The sequence below is a fragment of the Schistocerca gregaria genome, chromosome 3 (assembly GCF_023897955.1).
Source record: "Schistocerca gregaria isolate iqSchGreg1 chromosome 3, iqSchGreg1.2, whole genome shotgun sequence".
Classification (NCBI taxonomy): Eukaryota; Metazoa; Arthropoda; class Insecta; order Orthoptera; family Acrididae; genus Schistocerca; species Schistocerca gregaria.
In genome coordinates, this window is record NC_064922.1 from 291,726,752 (window position 1) to 291,744,201 (window position 17,450).

Here is a 17,450-nt window from a genome sequence, read left to right on the forward strand (position 1 = left end):
CTGAAAGACCTAAGTCGAAACAAGGCCCCGGGCGTAGACAACATTCCATTAGAACTACTGATAGCCTTGGGAGAGCCTGCCCTAACAAAACCCTACTATCTGGTGAGCAAGATGTATGAGACAGGCGAAATACCCTCCAACTTCAAGAAGAACATAGTAATTCCAATCCCAAAGAAAGCAGGTGTTGACAGATGTGAAATTTACTGAACTATCAGTTTAATAGACCATGCCGCAAAATACTAATACGAATGGAAAAACTGGTAGAAGCCATCCTCGGGGAAGATCACTTTGGATTCCATAGAAATGTTAGAACACGTGAGGCAATACTGACCCTACAACTTACCTTAGAAAATAAATTGAGGAAAGGCAAACCCACATTTCTAGAATTTGTAGACTTAGAGAAAGCTTTTGACCATGTTGACTGGAATACTCTCTTTCAAATTCTGAAGGTGGCAGCGGTAAAATACAGGGAGCAAAAGGCTACTTACAATTTGTACAGAAACCAAACAGCAGTTATGAGAGTCGAGGGGCATGAAAGAGAAGCAGTGGTTGGGAAGGGAGTGAGACAGGGTTGTAGCCTATCCCCTATGTTATTCTATCTGTATATTGAGCAAGCAGTAAGGAAACAAAAGAAAAATTCGGAGTAGGAATTAAAATCCATGGAGAAGAAATAAAATCTTTGAGGTTTGCCGATGACATTGTAATTCTGTCAGAGACAGCAAAGGACCTGGAAGATCAGCTGAACGGAGTGGACAGTGTCTTGAAAGGATATAAGATGAACATCATCAAAAGCAAAATGAGGATAATGGAATATAGTCGAATTAAATCAGATGATGCTGAGGGTATTAGATTAGGAAATGAGACTCTTAAAGTAGTAAATGAGTTCTGCTATTTGGGGAACAAAATAACTGATGATGGTCGAAGTAGAGAGGATATAAAATGTAGACTGGCAACAGCAAGGAAAGCATTCCTGAAGAAGAGAAATTTGTTAACATTGAGTTTAGATTTAAGTGTCAGGAAGTCATTTCTGAAAGTATTTGTATGAAGTGTGGCCACATATGGAAGTGAAACATGGACGATAAATAGTTTGGACAAGAAGAGAATAGAAGCTTTCGAAGTGTGGTGCTGCAGAAGAATGCTGAAGATAAGATGGGCAGATCACATAACTAATGAGGAGGTATTGAATAGAATTAGGGAGAAGAGAAATTTGTGGCACACCTTGACTAGGGGAATGGATCGGTTGGTAGGACATGTTCAGAGGCATCAAGTGGTCACCAATTTAGTATTGGAGCACAGCATGGAGGGTAAAAATTGTAGAGGGAGACCTAGAGATGAATACACTAAGCAGATTCAGAAGGATGTAGGTTGCAATAGGTACTGGGAGATGAAGAAGCTTGCACAGGGTAGAGTAGCAAGGAGAGCTGCATCAAACCAGTCTCTGGACTGAAGACCACAACAACAAAACATTACCAATCTTCCCCTTTATCTTATACCTGTTTTTATGAAGATTTGGAACACCTTGCACCATTTTACATTGTTAAACTTTTTTTAGGTGAAAGACCTGAAGGTGTCTTCATTTTTCTTAAATTTTGCCTCCATTATCAAGTGCAATATCAGAACTGAGGTCCACTTCACTACTCTGCAAACCATCATGAAGTCCACCGCATAGGACACTTTCTAAAGTAGCATGTATTAGGGTTTCTTCCTGTTCTTTTTGTATCTGGGGACTGGGAGGAACAACTACTTAAATGCCCCTGTGTACAATGTAATGACTCTAATCTTGTCTACACTGCCCCCAGGTGGCTGTAGTATTTTCCTAGATTCCTCACTTAATATTAGTTCTTGAAATTTTGTGAGTAACTTTCAAAGGTTTGTTTTATCTATTTTCAAGTGTCTATCAGTTATGTTTTTCAACATTCTGTGATACCAAGGACAAACAAACCTGTGGCCATTTGTACCGACCTTCTTTCTATACATTCAATAATTCCTGATAGTTCTTTCTGGTATTGCTCCCACACCCTTTAGCAATACTCTAGGATGGGTCACATGGTTATTTTGTAAGCAACAACATTTTGCAGGCTGACTGCATTTTCCCAGTATCTTGCAAATAAACTGAAGTCTGAAACCTGAATTATGTATGGCCAAGCCTATGTCATCATTCCATTTCATATGCCCACTTATTATTACACCCAGGTGTTTGCATGAATTGACTGATTCCAGTTGTGATCCATTGATGATAAATCACAGGATGCATTTTGTGCATTGTGCACTTGTACATTTTTGAACATTTAAAGAATGATACCAATCTTTTTACAACTTTGAAACTTTATCATAATCTGACTAAATAAAGGTGCATCTTGATTTAGGCAGTACTTCATAACTGTAAATCTCCAAAAAGTTCCACTCAGACTTGTTGCAGTAATGAAATATGGTATGAACAGAAAGCATCATAATACACTTCCCTGAAGCATACTTGAAGTTAATTCTATATTTTTCAATAAGTCCCTATGAAAGACAACACACGGTGCCTTTACACCCAAGAAATCTCAACGCAGTCTCAAATTGTGTTTGATAGCCTATATGACTGTCCTTTTGCTCATACGTGTTGGTGTGGTATTGAGTCAATTTCTTTTTGGAAAAGAAATGTTGCATTTGCCTGATTACCTCAGTCTATCCAGTTTTCAAGATATCATACATGAAAAATAAGAGTTGGGTTTTACATAACCTATGCTTTTGAAACCCATACTGGATGGCGTGAAGGTGGTCTTTTTCTCAGATATACCTAATTACATTTACACTCAGAATATGCTCTAAGATTCTACATCAGATGGATGTCAGTGATATTGGGCAGTAGTTTTGAGGATCACTTCTGCAACCCTTTTGTGGATAGAAATGATTTAGGGTTTCTTCCAACAATTGGTCAAAGTTGGTTTGTCTGTGGGACGTACAGTATATTATGGTTAAGAGATGGGATGTCTCAGCTGCAAATTCTTTTATAGCATCTGATAGGTATTCCATTGTATCATGGGTCCTTGTTCAGTTTCGGTGATTTCAGCTGTTTCTCAACTCTACAGCTTCTGTATACTGGAAATTGATAATATTTTTGTGCCTTATCAAAATGAATCAAATAAATTAACTGAAGCTCATTACAATGATGAAAGAACTGAATGTAGCTTATTATAATTGATTCTTACATAACCAAAAAGTTGTTAATTCATTTAAAAGTTTGCAGTACTAGGGGTACATAATCATTGTTTCAGTTCAGAACATTTAGCATCTTCTGTTTAGTGCATAATTAGTGGAAATCAGTTACTAGTACCTCTTGAAGTTTTACATCATGATGTGCAGTTAATATTTAATAAATTATTAGAACTAGAGCTATTCCTGAAAACTAATTTACAATTAGATGTTTTCTGTATCACAGAGCACTGTCTAATGAAAGGGAAAATTGAAGAACACCAGTTGAAGAATATAATCTAGCTAGTTATTCTTGTCAAGATGAAAGTAAGGTTGATGCTACAGCTATATATGTTAAGAAGAATGTGAATTACAAATGCATCACAAAGCACAATAATACTGAATGTACACTCCTGGAAATTGAAATAAGAACACCGTGAATTCATTGTCCCAGGAAGGGGAAACTTTATTGACACATTCCTGGGGTCACATACATCACATGATCACACTGACAGAACCACAGGCACATAGACACAGGCAACAGAGCATGCACAATGTCGGCACTAGTACAGTGTATATCCACCTTTCGCAGCAATGCAGGCTGCTATTCTCCCATGGAAACGATCATAGAGATACTGGATGTAGTCCTGTGGAACGGCTTGCCATGCCATTTCCACCTGGCGCCTCAGTTGGACCAGCGTTCGTGCTGGAGGTGCAGACTGCGTGAGACGACACTTCATCCAGTCCCAAACATGCTCAATGGGGGACAGATCCGGAGATCTTGCTGGCCAGGGTAGTTGACTTACACCTTCTAGAGCACGTTGGGTGGCACGGGATACATGCGGACGTGCATTGTCCTGTTGGAACAGCAAGTTCTCTTGCCGGTCTAGGAATGGTAGAACGATGGGTTCGATGACGGTTTGGATGTACCGTGCACTATTCAGTGTCCCCTCTACGATCACCAGAGATGTACGGCCAGTGTAGGAGATCGCTCCCCACACCATGACGCCGGGTGTTGGCCCTGTGTGCCTCGGTCGTATGCAGTCCTGATTGTGGCGCTCACCTTCACAGCACCAAACACGCATACGACCATCATTGGCACCAAGGCAGGAGCGACTCTCATCGCTGAAGACGACACGTCTCCATTCGTCCCTCCATTCACGCCTGTCGTGACACCACTGGAGGCGGGCTGCACGATGTTGGGGCGTGAGCGGAAGACGGCCTAACGGTGTGCGGGACCGTAGCCCAGCTTCATGGAGACGGTTGCGAATGGTCCTCGCCGATACCCCAGGAGCAACAGTGTCCCTAATTTGCTGGGAAGTGGCGGTGCGGTCCCCTACGGCACTGCGTAGGATCCTACGGTCTTGGCGTGCATCTGTGTGTCGCTGCGGTCCGGTCCCAGGTCGACGGGCACGTGCACCTTCCGCCGACCACTGGCGACAACATCGATGTACTGTGGAGACCTCACGCCCCACGTGTTGAGCAATTCGGCGGTACGTCCACACGGCCTCCCGCATGCCCACTATATGCCCTCGCTCAAAGTCCGTCAACTGCACATACGGTTCACATCCACGCTGTCGCGGCATGCTACCAGGGTTAAAGACTGCGATGGAGCTCCGTATGCCACGGCAAACTGGCTGACACTGACAGCGGCGGTGCACAAATGCTGCGCAGCTAGCGCCATTTGAAGGCCAACACCACGGTTCCTGGTGTGTCCGCTGTGCCGTGCATGTGATCATTGCTTGTACAGCCCTCTCGCAGTGTCTGGAGCAAGTATGGTGGGTCTGACACACCAGTGTCAATGTGTTCTTTTTTCTATTTCCAGAAGTGTATATAGATCTGCTACTGGAAATTTCAGACTTTCAATCACTATCTTGAAGTACTGCTAAATAAACTTTATACACTCAATAAAATTTTAATAATATGTGGAGATTTAATATGGACCTCCTTAAACCTGGGGAAAAACAAAGATGTGTATTTATTTTTTAGCATTTTTATAGCCATAAGCACTTCAGTGTTTGAGGCATTGTGAAGAAACACTAATGCGTCCAAGTGTGTTGAGTGTTGAGTACTGGCCCTATGGTAGCTCTTCATTATCAGGTTTCCAGCTATTTTACGGAAGCAGTCATTAAAAGTATTTACTGGTTTTTTCTGGTTCTGATGTCAACTAATCATTTAGATTTAGTTTTGTTTATACTATGTTGCTTGTCATCGTCTAAGCTCTCCTGTCCAAATTTAAATTCATTTTCCCACTTGGCAACAGTTGAATATAAAGGAACAGAGTCCCCCAGTGTATTTTGGAAATGATGATCTGCGCAGATGATCTGGGGGATGGTAAAATGCTTCTGGGAGTGTGCAGGGGTGAGGTGGAGAGTAAGGGCAGCTAGGTAAAGTTGGGAGGTTAGATGGGGGGTGGGAGGAAGAGGGTGGGGGTAACAGATAAGGAAAGAAGTAAAAAGACTGGGTGTATCAGTGGAATAGGGGCTGTGGTAGTACTGGAATGGGATCAGGGAAGGGGCTGGATGGGTAAGAACAGAGGTTGAAGCCAACTGCCATGATCCACCTCCATTTCCCCAAATCACTCCCTGTTAACTTTCCAGAATTTCTTAATCTCAAACCTTGCCTCGCCATCATACCCCAAATCCCTCAATATGCCAACTAACCTTACACCCACAGAAATATCCGCTATCCATCACCTAAAAACTGATCCCAACCTTATAATCCTACCTGCTGAGAACGGCTCCACCACTGTTGCTTTGAACCACAAGGATTACCTGGTGGAAGGACTCCACCAGCTGTCAGATTCATCCACCCACAAACCCTGCCACAGTGATCCCATTCCAGAAATCCAGCAGGGTCTCTAGTCTCTCCTCAAATCCTTAAGTCCATCCCAGAACCTCTCCCCAGTGTCCATCTCCCTCCTCACCGCACTCCTACCTTCTACATGCTTCCTAAAGACCATGAACTCAACCACCCAGGACACCACACTGTGGTGCATGGCACCATCCTATGCCACACTGTTCACGGGCCATCCAAAGGAATTGTTCCTAAACATCCAGAAACCCAAACTCCTCACCTGGTTCAGATTCACTGTTGACATCTTCGTGATCTGGGTTGAGGGTGTGAGTACACCCTCTCTCCATTTCTCCACCTCAAAGATGGCTACATCAATATCTCTGTCCATATCAAACCTACCAACCACCAGCAATACCTCCACTTTGACAGCTGTCACCCATTCCATGCCAAGAAGTCCCTTCCATACAGCCTAGCTACGTGTCGCCATCACATCTGCAATGACGGGACATCCCTCTCGAAATATACTGAGGATCTCACTGAGGCCTTTGCAGATGGTAATTACCCTCCCCCTCTTGTATAAAAGCAGATCACCTGTGCATTATCTTTACAGTCAGCCACTACCTCCCAAAGTCCCACTGTCCGGCCACAGAGGAACATTCCCCTCGAGATCAGTACCATCTAAGACTGGAGAAGTTGAATTACATTCTCTGCTGGGGTTTCGACTACCTTTCGCCTTTGGGTATTCCACTGCCCACTAAACCTACATAATATCCTCATCCATCCCTACACAACCTCTGCTCCTAACGCCTTGCCTCTTGGCTCATATCCCTGTAAAAGAACTAGATGCAAGGCCTGTCCCATACATTCTTCCACCACCGCCTACTCCAGTCTGGTCACAAACATCACCTATCCCATCAAAGGCAGGGCTACCTGTGAACCAGTCATGTGACCTACAACTACACTGCAACTGCTGTTCTACATTCTATGTGGGCATGACAACCAACAAGCTGTCTGTCTGCATGAATGGCTACTGACAAACTGTGGCCAAGAAACAACTGGACCACACTGTTGCTGAGAATGCCACCCAACACTATGTTCTTCATTTCAATGACTGCTTCACAGCCTGTGTGATCTGGATACTTCCTACCAGCATCAGCTTTTCTAAATTGAGCAGGTGGGAACTCCCCCTGCAATATACAAGGTGTACAACTTTGCTTCCGCCGTTTGCCGATAGGTGGCAACAACGGTAAGTAGCAGTCAAAAGAAACAGATCGCAAATGTCAGGCAATTAGCTTGGACCTCAGTCACCATAACCTCATTCAAACATTAGTTGATTTCTGTCTGCATCATAAAGTTTTTTTTGATTGAAAATGTCAGTTTACGAGCCTAATTCTCATCATTTGCAGGAGGTGTGACTGTTTTATTTCAATATGAAGAAAACAAAGGCTGAGTCTCGTCAAATGCTCTCAAGTACAAATGGTAAGGATGCTATTAGTGAAGGAATGTGTCACGAGTGGTTTCAACGCTTCAAGAATGGTGATTTTAACATCGTAGTCCGGCATAGTGGTCAAAGAGAGAATGTTTTGGAAGATGCGTGTAAGGGCTGTGTGTGTGTGTGTGTGTGTGTGTGTGTGTGTGTGTGTGTGTGTGTGTGTGTGTGTTTCTGACAAAGGCCTTATTGGGCAAAAAGTCACTTTCCGACAGTCTTTTTGTTGTGCCTTTCTGCGACAGCATCTCTGCTATATGGCTAGTAGCAACTATCCTTTTCATAATATTGGTATATTTGTAGAGTCTATCCTGGATTTTCCATTGTTTAATACATTTAATATTCTGAATAACCAGACAACTGATGTGATCAGTTCCAGTGATAAATCAATAGCGTACATGCAAGGAGAAATGCCTCATATGTAGAGGCAAATCACAATTATTCCATGCTCTTGCAAAGAAATTTGTGATACACTCCCTCAGAACCAAAAACTATCACATAGTTGACAATATTTAAAGTAAAATACTAAAATCACAATGTATTCAGTTACATATGCAGTGCACCACTATCATGTGGGATAATTCCAGATAGACTGAAATATGCTATTGTAAGACCACTTCACAAGAAAGGTAGTACAACAGATATTAATAATCACTGGCTAATTTCACTACTTACCTCCTCCTCAAAGATACTGCAAAAGAGTAACTACATAAGAAACATGACACACCCTAGGGTGTATATAGAAGGCTGCTGCAGTACAGCTGAAATATCAGACATTTTATTAGCATCTTGTAACATAATGTGGCAGTATAGTCAACAGAACATGTGGCTTCTCCACAACACATGCTGTCTGGACCCCTGCCTCAATATCAAATTCTAAAACTTACATACATGGGAGTTGTCCTAGCAACATACTCTGCAAACCTCTAATGCTCCAGGCCTCAGTCTCCTCTATCCCCCATTCCAGATGCATGCCCTTTCTCCCCCCAGGACTCCAACGCGACTCATACCACATCCACACTCTCCTCTCACAGACTTCTCCTTCCTGTGTTTTACTTCCCCATCCTAATCAATTCCTCTTCATAATTGTGCATTGTGCCCAACTGTCCCTGTCTGAGCCAGAATGAGCTCACTGATGCCACATTCCTATCCTGTGCAGCTGGTGCCTCTCCCTCTCAGCTGCCAACCACCTTCACCAACCATTCCCCCCTCCTCCCCCCACCCCCTCCCCACCATAACATTTTTCCTCCCTTTGCCCACGCGACTCTTTTCCCCAACTGAGCTGCCACACTGGCCCAATGGAGTCAGCTGGGATAATGCAGCCATACACATGTATGTGTGTTTTAGTGTACTTTATAGCTCTGAATAAGGATTTATCAAATTTAGCAATGTTCTCAGCATTGTGCCTGTCAACAATTCAGCTCCTAACTACTCAACAAGCATTACCTCTAACCATTAAATTAAAAGAGTAGTGTTTTATGGCCAGCAACATCACTACAGCACAATTGGAATCAGTCAATTCATATAAATAACTAAGTGTAGCAATGTCTCAGAGGTTGGTCAGTTGGTTAATTACTTAGCTATATGTTCCATGGATCATCTTGCACAATACATCATAATGATATGGAATGAGTCATTTTACATTCACACTGCAAATTAATTTGTATGAATGGTTATATTCTGAACATTTCCAAGTTATTTTCATTTTTTGTTTCAAAAAGAAAAAATATATACAGATATTAGTAATTCCTACCCACCATCTTTTACACATTACAGTAATGAAAATTACTCTACAGAGCTGTCAGCGAGAAATTTTCTCAGCTTGTTCTCAAATTTTACTTTTCTGTCTGTTGAACATTTTACATCACTGGGCAAGTGATCAGAAATTTTTGTTGCAGCATTGTGTGCCCTTTTTGTGCTAAAGACAACCTTAATGTGGAGTAATGAACATCATTTTTCCTATTGGTATTTTAATTATGTATTGAACTATAGCAGATTATTTACAACAAACTTCACAAGGGAATAAATATACTGTGAAGCAGTAGCCAGAATGTCCAATTCCTTAAACAAATATCAACAAGATGACTGTGAGTGAGCACCACATACTATCCTTACAGCATGCTTTTGCACAATAAAGACTTTCTTTCTCAGTTACCTCAGAACATTATTCCACAAGACATTATTGAAAGAAAATATGCAAACTATGTCAACTTACTGTTTTGTCTCTCCCCTAGATATGCTATGATTCTAAGTGGACATGTGGCTGAACTTAGGAGTTGCAAAATCTGGTTTTTTCAGTTTAAATTCTCATCAATATGGACCCTTAAGAATTTTGAAGTTTCCATCCGATCTTTGGATTTCCTCACCATGTGTTACACTTATCTTTGGCATGGTACCCATAGATGTGCAGAATTGAATATGTTGTGAATTTTGAAAATTGAGGGTGAGACAATTCTCAAAAAACAGTCAATGAGACTTTTAAGAACATTGTTTACCACTTCTTCTGTTTTTGTATGTATACTTGAACTTATTACATTAGTGTCATCTGCAAAAAGAACTAATTCTGCTTGTTGTACATTAGACAAAAGGTCATTTACATAGATAAGCAACAGTAGTGGATCTGAGGTTGAACCTTGCAGAACCCCATACATGATTTCTTCCTAATCATAATTGAGCCCCTGGATTATATTGCTTGAATTACTAAGTAAAACTTTCTGCATTTTTTGCCAGAAATGATATTATCCATTGGGTGGCTATACCATCAATCCCATAAGAAATGGAAAAATTGTATGGGCTCAGGAGTAGGTAAAGTAGGTGGCAAACTTTGGGAAAAGTAGGATGTTGGGAAAATACTATCAGTCTACAAAGTGACTGCTTATAAAACATTCATACAGATCAGCCTAAAATGTTCCTGAAGAGTGTGGGACCCATGTTAAATATAAATAAAAGAGGATACTGAATACAAACAAAGAAGAGCAGCATGATTAGCCACAAATTTGTTTGGTCCATGTGAGAGACAGAGAAAGATAATCACCAAATAGTGGAAAACCTGGCTGGCAAACCCCTGACCATACCTAATAACTATCCTGTGAAAGCCTACTTACAAAATTTCAATAACCAGTATTAAATGAGGAATCTTAAAACATACTACAGTCTTCTTCAAATCACTCCTGTGGGCACTACAGAGGCAAAATTATATTGCCTAATTTCAGCAAACACAGAGGCATTTAAGCAGTCATTCTTCCCGTGCTCCACATGTGAATGAAACAAGAAAGCCAAATATATGATACAATGGGAAGTGATTTTTTAATGTATATGGTAGAGAGAGAGAGAGAGAGAGAGAGAGAGAGTGTTTTCTGAGAGACTGCTTACCATGAAAGTCAACTCTGTTCTCCACATGCATGCTATCAGAATGGGTCTGGTAGCTTAAAGAAAATTAACTTCATGCCTAGTTATCTGTGAGGAACATTAAAATTAATGACAAAACTAACTGTAACTTAACTCCATTTCATCAACTGAAGGCTTTCGTGATTAATATAAACAGAGGACCTCTCTTAACTAGGTTTCTTAATTCAGTTTAAATGTAGACAATGTTGGTACATTATTATGTAATATTCTTTCAACATCATATGCCTGTGTCCCAGTTCTTTGCAGTTGAGTGCAAATTAGCTGTAGTATCTCACACTGCTGCAATACCAGACCTGTCTGTTGTTCATGTGGGTCTAATCAGTCAAGCCATGTGGGTCCAAGGTTATTTGCCTGCTACTACTCTGCTGATTTATTATTGTTAAGTGTGTGCCCTGGGGATACAGTACAGAAAACATATGTTGGTGCAGCACAATATGAAGCTTCTAAGCATCATTTTGATGTGTGTTATATTTCACAGGACTACAGAAGAAGTACAAACAGGGGAAAAACTACAGAGAGGTATGTGAATTCACCACATTTTCTTACAAATATTAACCACTTTTCCAAACTAAATATTGTCAGTAAGCACAATCTTGTACAAATTAATGCATTTTGTGTGGCAAATCTAAAATATTAATGGCATTTTCTTCATACAAACAAACCTTTTATGTTAGTTATGCCGCTGTAACCTAGAGGAGATTTTTTTTTTTATTATTAATCTTTCTTACACAACTTTGTTTTTGTTGCCTTTGTACTGAACAGAACCTTGTAAAGACAACATTTCATAATGGCCTAATGTACCACGTGTCTTACTTGCTGGATATTGTAAAGTGTTACTGTAGCTGTTTTTTCTTCTTGAGAAAGAAGGCAATGATTCAACCTATGTTAGTATACTCTAGAATATACATTTGATTGCTACAAGTTCCAGTAGACTTCATCAATATTGCGGGAAATTCATAACTGAATGAGGGATCAAAGGAGAAGATTCCATAACTCCTCCCAAAATCAAAGCAGCCTTAAAGGAAGTTTACAGGTCCATAAACTGAGAAAACAAAGAAGGCATACATAATAACAGGACATGTCTGAACCACCTTCGCTTGGTTGTGACATTGTATTGTTTGCCTCAACTGCAGTTAAATTTCAACAACTAATGGAAAAGTAAAGAAATTTGGAAGCAGGGCTGAAAATTGGTTATAACGTGACATATTAAAAAGGAGATAGTATAAATTAACAATGAAGATACAGAACCAATCGAGGAATCTTGTGTTTCAACCAGTTCAGGACAGCATCTGGATGGGCATGTAATGAGATACACTAAAGAGTAAAAATAGCCTGCTGTACTTTTGGTACACTAAATAGGATTTTCAAAAATGAGCTCCTGATGTGTTTGAACATCAGCTTCCATTAAGGGTGTATTGGTAGTTTTGACTTTTGACTTATCTGACAGTAAGATATGAAAGCAAAAACCATTCCAAAACTGCAGGATCCTCAGTAAGCACTGGCGATATGCATGTTGGTAATTACTATGACCCCCCCATGAACCATGGACCTTGTCGTTGGTGGGGAGGCTTGCGTGCCTCAGTGATACAGATAGCCATACCGTAGGTGCAACCACAACGGAGGGGTATCTGTTGAGAGGCCAGATAAATGTGTGGTTTCTCAAGAGGGGCAGCAGCCTCTTCAGTAGTTGCAGGGACAACAATCTGGATGATTGACTGATCTGGCCTTGTAACACTAACCAAAACGGCCTTGCTGTGGTGCTACTGCGAACGCCTGAAAGCAAGGGGAAACTACAGCCGTAATTTTTCCCGAGGGCATGCAGCTTTACTGTATGGTTAAATGATGATGGTGTCCTCTTAGGTAAAATATTCCGGAGGTAAAATAGTCCCCCATTCAGATCTCTGGGCGGGGACTACTCAAGAGGACGTCTTTCTCAGAAGAAGGAAAACAGGCGTTCTACGGACCGGAGCATGGAATGTCAGATCTCTTAATCGGGCAGGTAGGTTAGAAAATTTTAAGGGAAATGGATAGGTTAAAGCTAGATATGGTGGGAATTAGTGAATTTCGGTGGCAGGAGGAACAAGACTTTTGGTCAGGTGAATACAGGGTTATAAATACAAAATCAAATAGGGGTAATGCAGGAGTAGGTTTAATAATAAATAACAAAATAGTAGTGCGGGTAAGCTACAGCATAGTGAATGCATTATTGTGGCCAAGATAGATACGAAACCCATGCCTACCACAGTAGTACAAGTTTATATGCCAACTAGCTCTGCAGATGACGAAGAAATTGATGAAATGTATGATGAGATAAAAGAAATTATTCAGGTAGTGAAGGGAGACGAAAATTTAATAGTCATGGGTGACTGGAATTCGAGAGTAGGAAAAGGGAGAGAGGGTAACATAGTGGGTGAATATGGATTTGGGAGAGAAATGAAAGAGGAAGCCGTCTGGTAGAATTTTGCACAGACCATAACTTAATCATAGCTAACACTTGGTTCAAGAATCATAAAAGAAGGTTGTATACATGGAAGAATCCAGGAGATACTAGAAGGCATCAGATAGATTATATAATGCCAAGACAGAGATTTAGGAGCCAGGTTTTAAAATGTAATACATTTCCAGGGGCAGATATGGACTCTGACCACAATCTATTGGTTATGAACTGTAGATTAAAACTGAAGAAACTGCAAAAAGGTGGGAATTTAAGGAGATGTGACATGGATAAACTGACTAAACCAGAGGTTCTACAGAGTTAAAGGGAGAGCATAAGGGAACAATTGACAGGAATGGGGGAAAGAAATACAGTAGAAGAAGAATGGGTAGCTCTGAGGGATGAAGTAGTGAAGGCAGCAGAGGATCAAGTAGGTAAAAAGAGGAGGGCTAGTAGAAATCCTTGGGTAACAGAACAAATATTGAATTTAATTGATGAAAGGAGAAAATATAAAACCGCTGTAAATGAAGCAGGCAAACAGGAATACAAACGTCTCAAAAATGAGATCGACAGGAAGTGCAAAATGGCTAAGTAGGGATGGCTAGAGGACAAATGTAAGGATGTAAAGGCTTATCTCACTAGGGGCAAGATGGATAGTACAGGAAAATTATAGAGACCTTTGTAGAAAAGAGAGCCACTTGTATGAATATCAACGCCTCAGATGGAAACCCAGTTCTTAGCAAAGAAAGGAAAGCAGAAAGGTGGAAGGAGTATATAGAGGGTCTATACAAGGGTGATGTACTTGAGGACAATATTATGGAAATTAATGTAGATGAAGATGAAATGGGAGATACGATATTGCGTGAAGAGTTTGACAGAGCACTGAAAGACCTGAGCCAAAACAAGGCCCCGGGAGTAGACAACATTCCATTGGAACTACTGACGGCCTTGGGAGAGCCAGTCCTGACAAAACTCTACCATCTGGTAAGCAAGATGTATGAGACAGGTGAAATACCCTCAGACTTCAAGAAGAATATAATAATTCCAATCCCAAAGAGAGCAGGTGTTGACAGATGTGAAAATTACCGAATTATCAGTTTAATAAGTCAAAGCTGCAAAATACTAACGCAAATTCTTCACAGACAAATGGAAAAACTGGTAGAAGCCTACCTCGGGGAAGATCAGTTTGGATTCCATACAAATGTTGGAACAGGTGAGGCAATACTGACCCTACGACTTATCGTACAAGAAAGTCTAAGAAAAGGCAAACCTATGTTTCTAGCATTTGTAGACTTAGAGAAAGCTTTTGACCATATTGACTGGAATACTCTCTTTCAGATTCTGAAGGTGTCAGGGGTAAAATATAGGGAGCGAAAGGCTATTTACAATTTGTACAGAAAGCAGATGACAGTTATAAGAGTCGAGGGGCATGAAAGGGAAGCAGCGGTTGGGAAGGGAGTGAGACAGGGTTGTAGCCTATCCCTGATGTTATTCAATATGTATATTGAGCAAGCAGTAAAGGAAACAAAAGAAAAATTCGGAGTAGGTATTAAAATCCATGGAGAAGAAGTAAAAACTTTGAGGTTCGCCGATGACATTGTAATTCTGTCAGAGACAGCAAAGGACTTGGAAGAGCAGTTGAACGGAATGGACAGTGTCTTGAAAGGAGGATATAAGATGAATATCAACAAAAGCAAAACGAGGATAATGGAATGTGGTCAAATTGAGTCGGGTGATACTGAGGTAATTAGATTAGGAAATGAGACACTTAAAGTAGTAAAGGAGTTTTGCTATTTGGGGAGCAAAATAACTGATGATGGTCGAAGTAGAGAGGATATAAAATGTAGACTGGCAATGGCAAGGAAAGCATTTCTGAAGAAGAGAAATTTGTTAACATCGTGTATAGATTTAAGTGTCAGGAAGTCATTTCTGAAAGTATTTGTATGGAGTGTAGCCATGTATGGAAGTGAAACGTGGACAATAAATATTTTAGACAAGAAGAGAATAGAAGCTTTTGAAATGTGGTGCTACAGAAGAATGCTGAAGATTAGATGGGTAGATCACATAACTAATGAGGAGGTATTGAATAGGATTGGGGAGAAGAGAAGTTTGTGACACAACTTAACAAGAAGAAAGGACCGGTTGATAGGACATGTTCTGAGGCATCAAGGGATCACAAATTTAGCATTGAAGGGCAGCGTGGAGGGTAAAAATCGTAGAGGGCGACGAATGGATGAATACACTAAGCAGATTCAGAAGGATGTGGGTTGCAGTAAGTACTGGGAGATGAAGAAGCTTGCACAGGATAGAGTAGCATGGAGAGCTGCATCAAACCTGTCTCAGGACTGATGACCACAACAACAAACAACAATTACTATGAATGACATTAAAGTAAATGGATGACGGAAGAGTCTGGAGAGGAAGACATAATTGTGAATATATTGAAAATGAAGCAGAAGTTCTCATGTTGTGTAGCTAGTGGAGGAATGGAGCATATGGGCCAGAAAAGTTCTTTGCACAATTCAAAGAAGTAAGAAAACTGAGGTGAAGAGCCAAATGGAAGAGACCCATGACATTAGATAATATACATAAGCTTCATGGATGCATATATCTGAAGACTTTAATGCTCGATAACATACAGAAAAGGTCTTTACCCAACAGCAGATATCAAATGGGTGGCAATGATGATAAAAAATATGGTTAAACATATCCAGTAACTTTTGGTTACAGTTAAGTTTTCAGTTCACTGTTGTACACCAAACTAAGCACTCTTGGTCATAAGAACTCAGTGACTGTTTCACATCATTCTTGAATACACTTACAGGAATGAATGCGGACAGTCGCTACTTCTTGTACAGTTAACATAATGAGCATATGAGAAAAGTTGGACACTATTTCAGGTTTCCATCTTGCATCTTTTCAGAGAGTTAAAATAAACATAGGTATATTCTCATCATGATGTGATTCAGCTGAGTACTCCTTGTAACTTTAAACTGCCATTAAAATTATTTTGCTGTTATCACATAAAAGATCCCAATATGCTTTCACTTATTTTTAACTCTTACAGATTTGCAAGGGCGAATGCTGTGGATGCCTGTCTGCAGTGACATCTACCGACAACTGAGGCTTGACTCAATTTTCTGCAACATTCTTTGTCTTAAAGGAGGCTTCAACAGAACATCAGAATGCAGTGAAGGATATTGCATTTGTTATGCATGAAAATATAGTGTCAATGAAAACAACTAAGTTATATCTCTGCAATGTGAAATAAACTGTTATACGTATCCTCCTCTATTTTGGTTTCTTGCACAGTAACACGTCAATGCATTACTTTGCAACATATCTTATCTCCAGAACAAAAAATTATGTGTAAGATATAGTTATTATACATGAAACATTATCATGAATGTTTCTGGGTTAGAAGACAACAAATTCAAGTGTATTTTAACAATACAAATATTTTTGTTCTTTTTTTTCATTTTTCACTTTTCCTATGTAAAAGTTTTCTCTTTTCCCCTTATCCAAAATCCCCCGTGACTGAATTACTACTGAATTTCACCTCCTGAAAATGAGGTTTTAGTAACATTGTGATCTTGTATACTAACCCATAAGAGGCCTATCAATGAGTTACACTGTTACGCAGAAACACTTCTCTTTCATTGTCGACCAGCTTTGTAGGTAATTTGGATTATATAGTAAGATTAAAGATATGTTCAAATACCACAGAGAATCTTTTTCTGGTGATAAATATGATTTCCACCTCTAGTATATCTCTGCACAACCAACAATAGCTAAGCCAAGTTTGGGACAGATAACATTTGAAAGAGCAAGATGTAAGTTAGGGACTGGGTAGGAGGCAGGTAAGAACACACTGTCATTTTCCTAGTCTACCACTTATAGACTAAAACCTGTATTTTCATTTTCTCATCAGATTTCTACTTTTCATAATGTTCACAAAGCAGAATGTATATCCTTGCCACTAATGTGAGTAAAACAAATGAAAAATACTCGAGTGTTGGATAAAAGACAAACAGTACACACAAAGTATTAGGAGCAGTGGTAGTGAAATAGGAAGTTTATATTCTGATACATAGGGGACAGAAATATTACTAATAAAGACCAAGCACTCTGTCTTATGAAATAACAGTG

The 17,450-nt window shown here is 40.2% G+C and overlaps 1 long non-coding RNA gene across 1 annotated transcript; it reads left to right on the top strand.

Moving 5' to 3' along the window:
* Positions 1-11,215: 11,215 nt before the first annotated feature.
* LOC126354295 (uncharacterized) lies at positions 11,216-16,773 on the top strand. The gene is made up of 2 exons (XR_007565288.1): positions 11,216-11,386; positions 16,369-16,773. It is a non-coding gene; the product is annotated as an uncharacterized LOC126354295 (long non-coding RNA).
* The last annotated feature ends 677 nt before the right edge of the window (positions 16,774-17,450 follow it).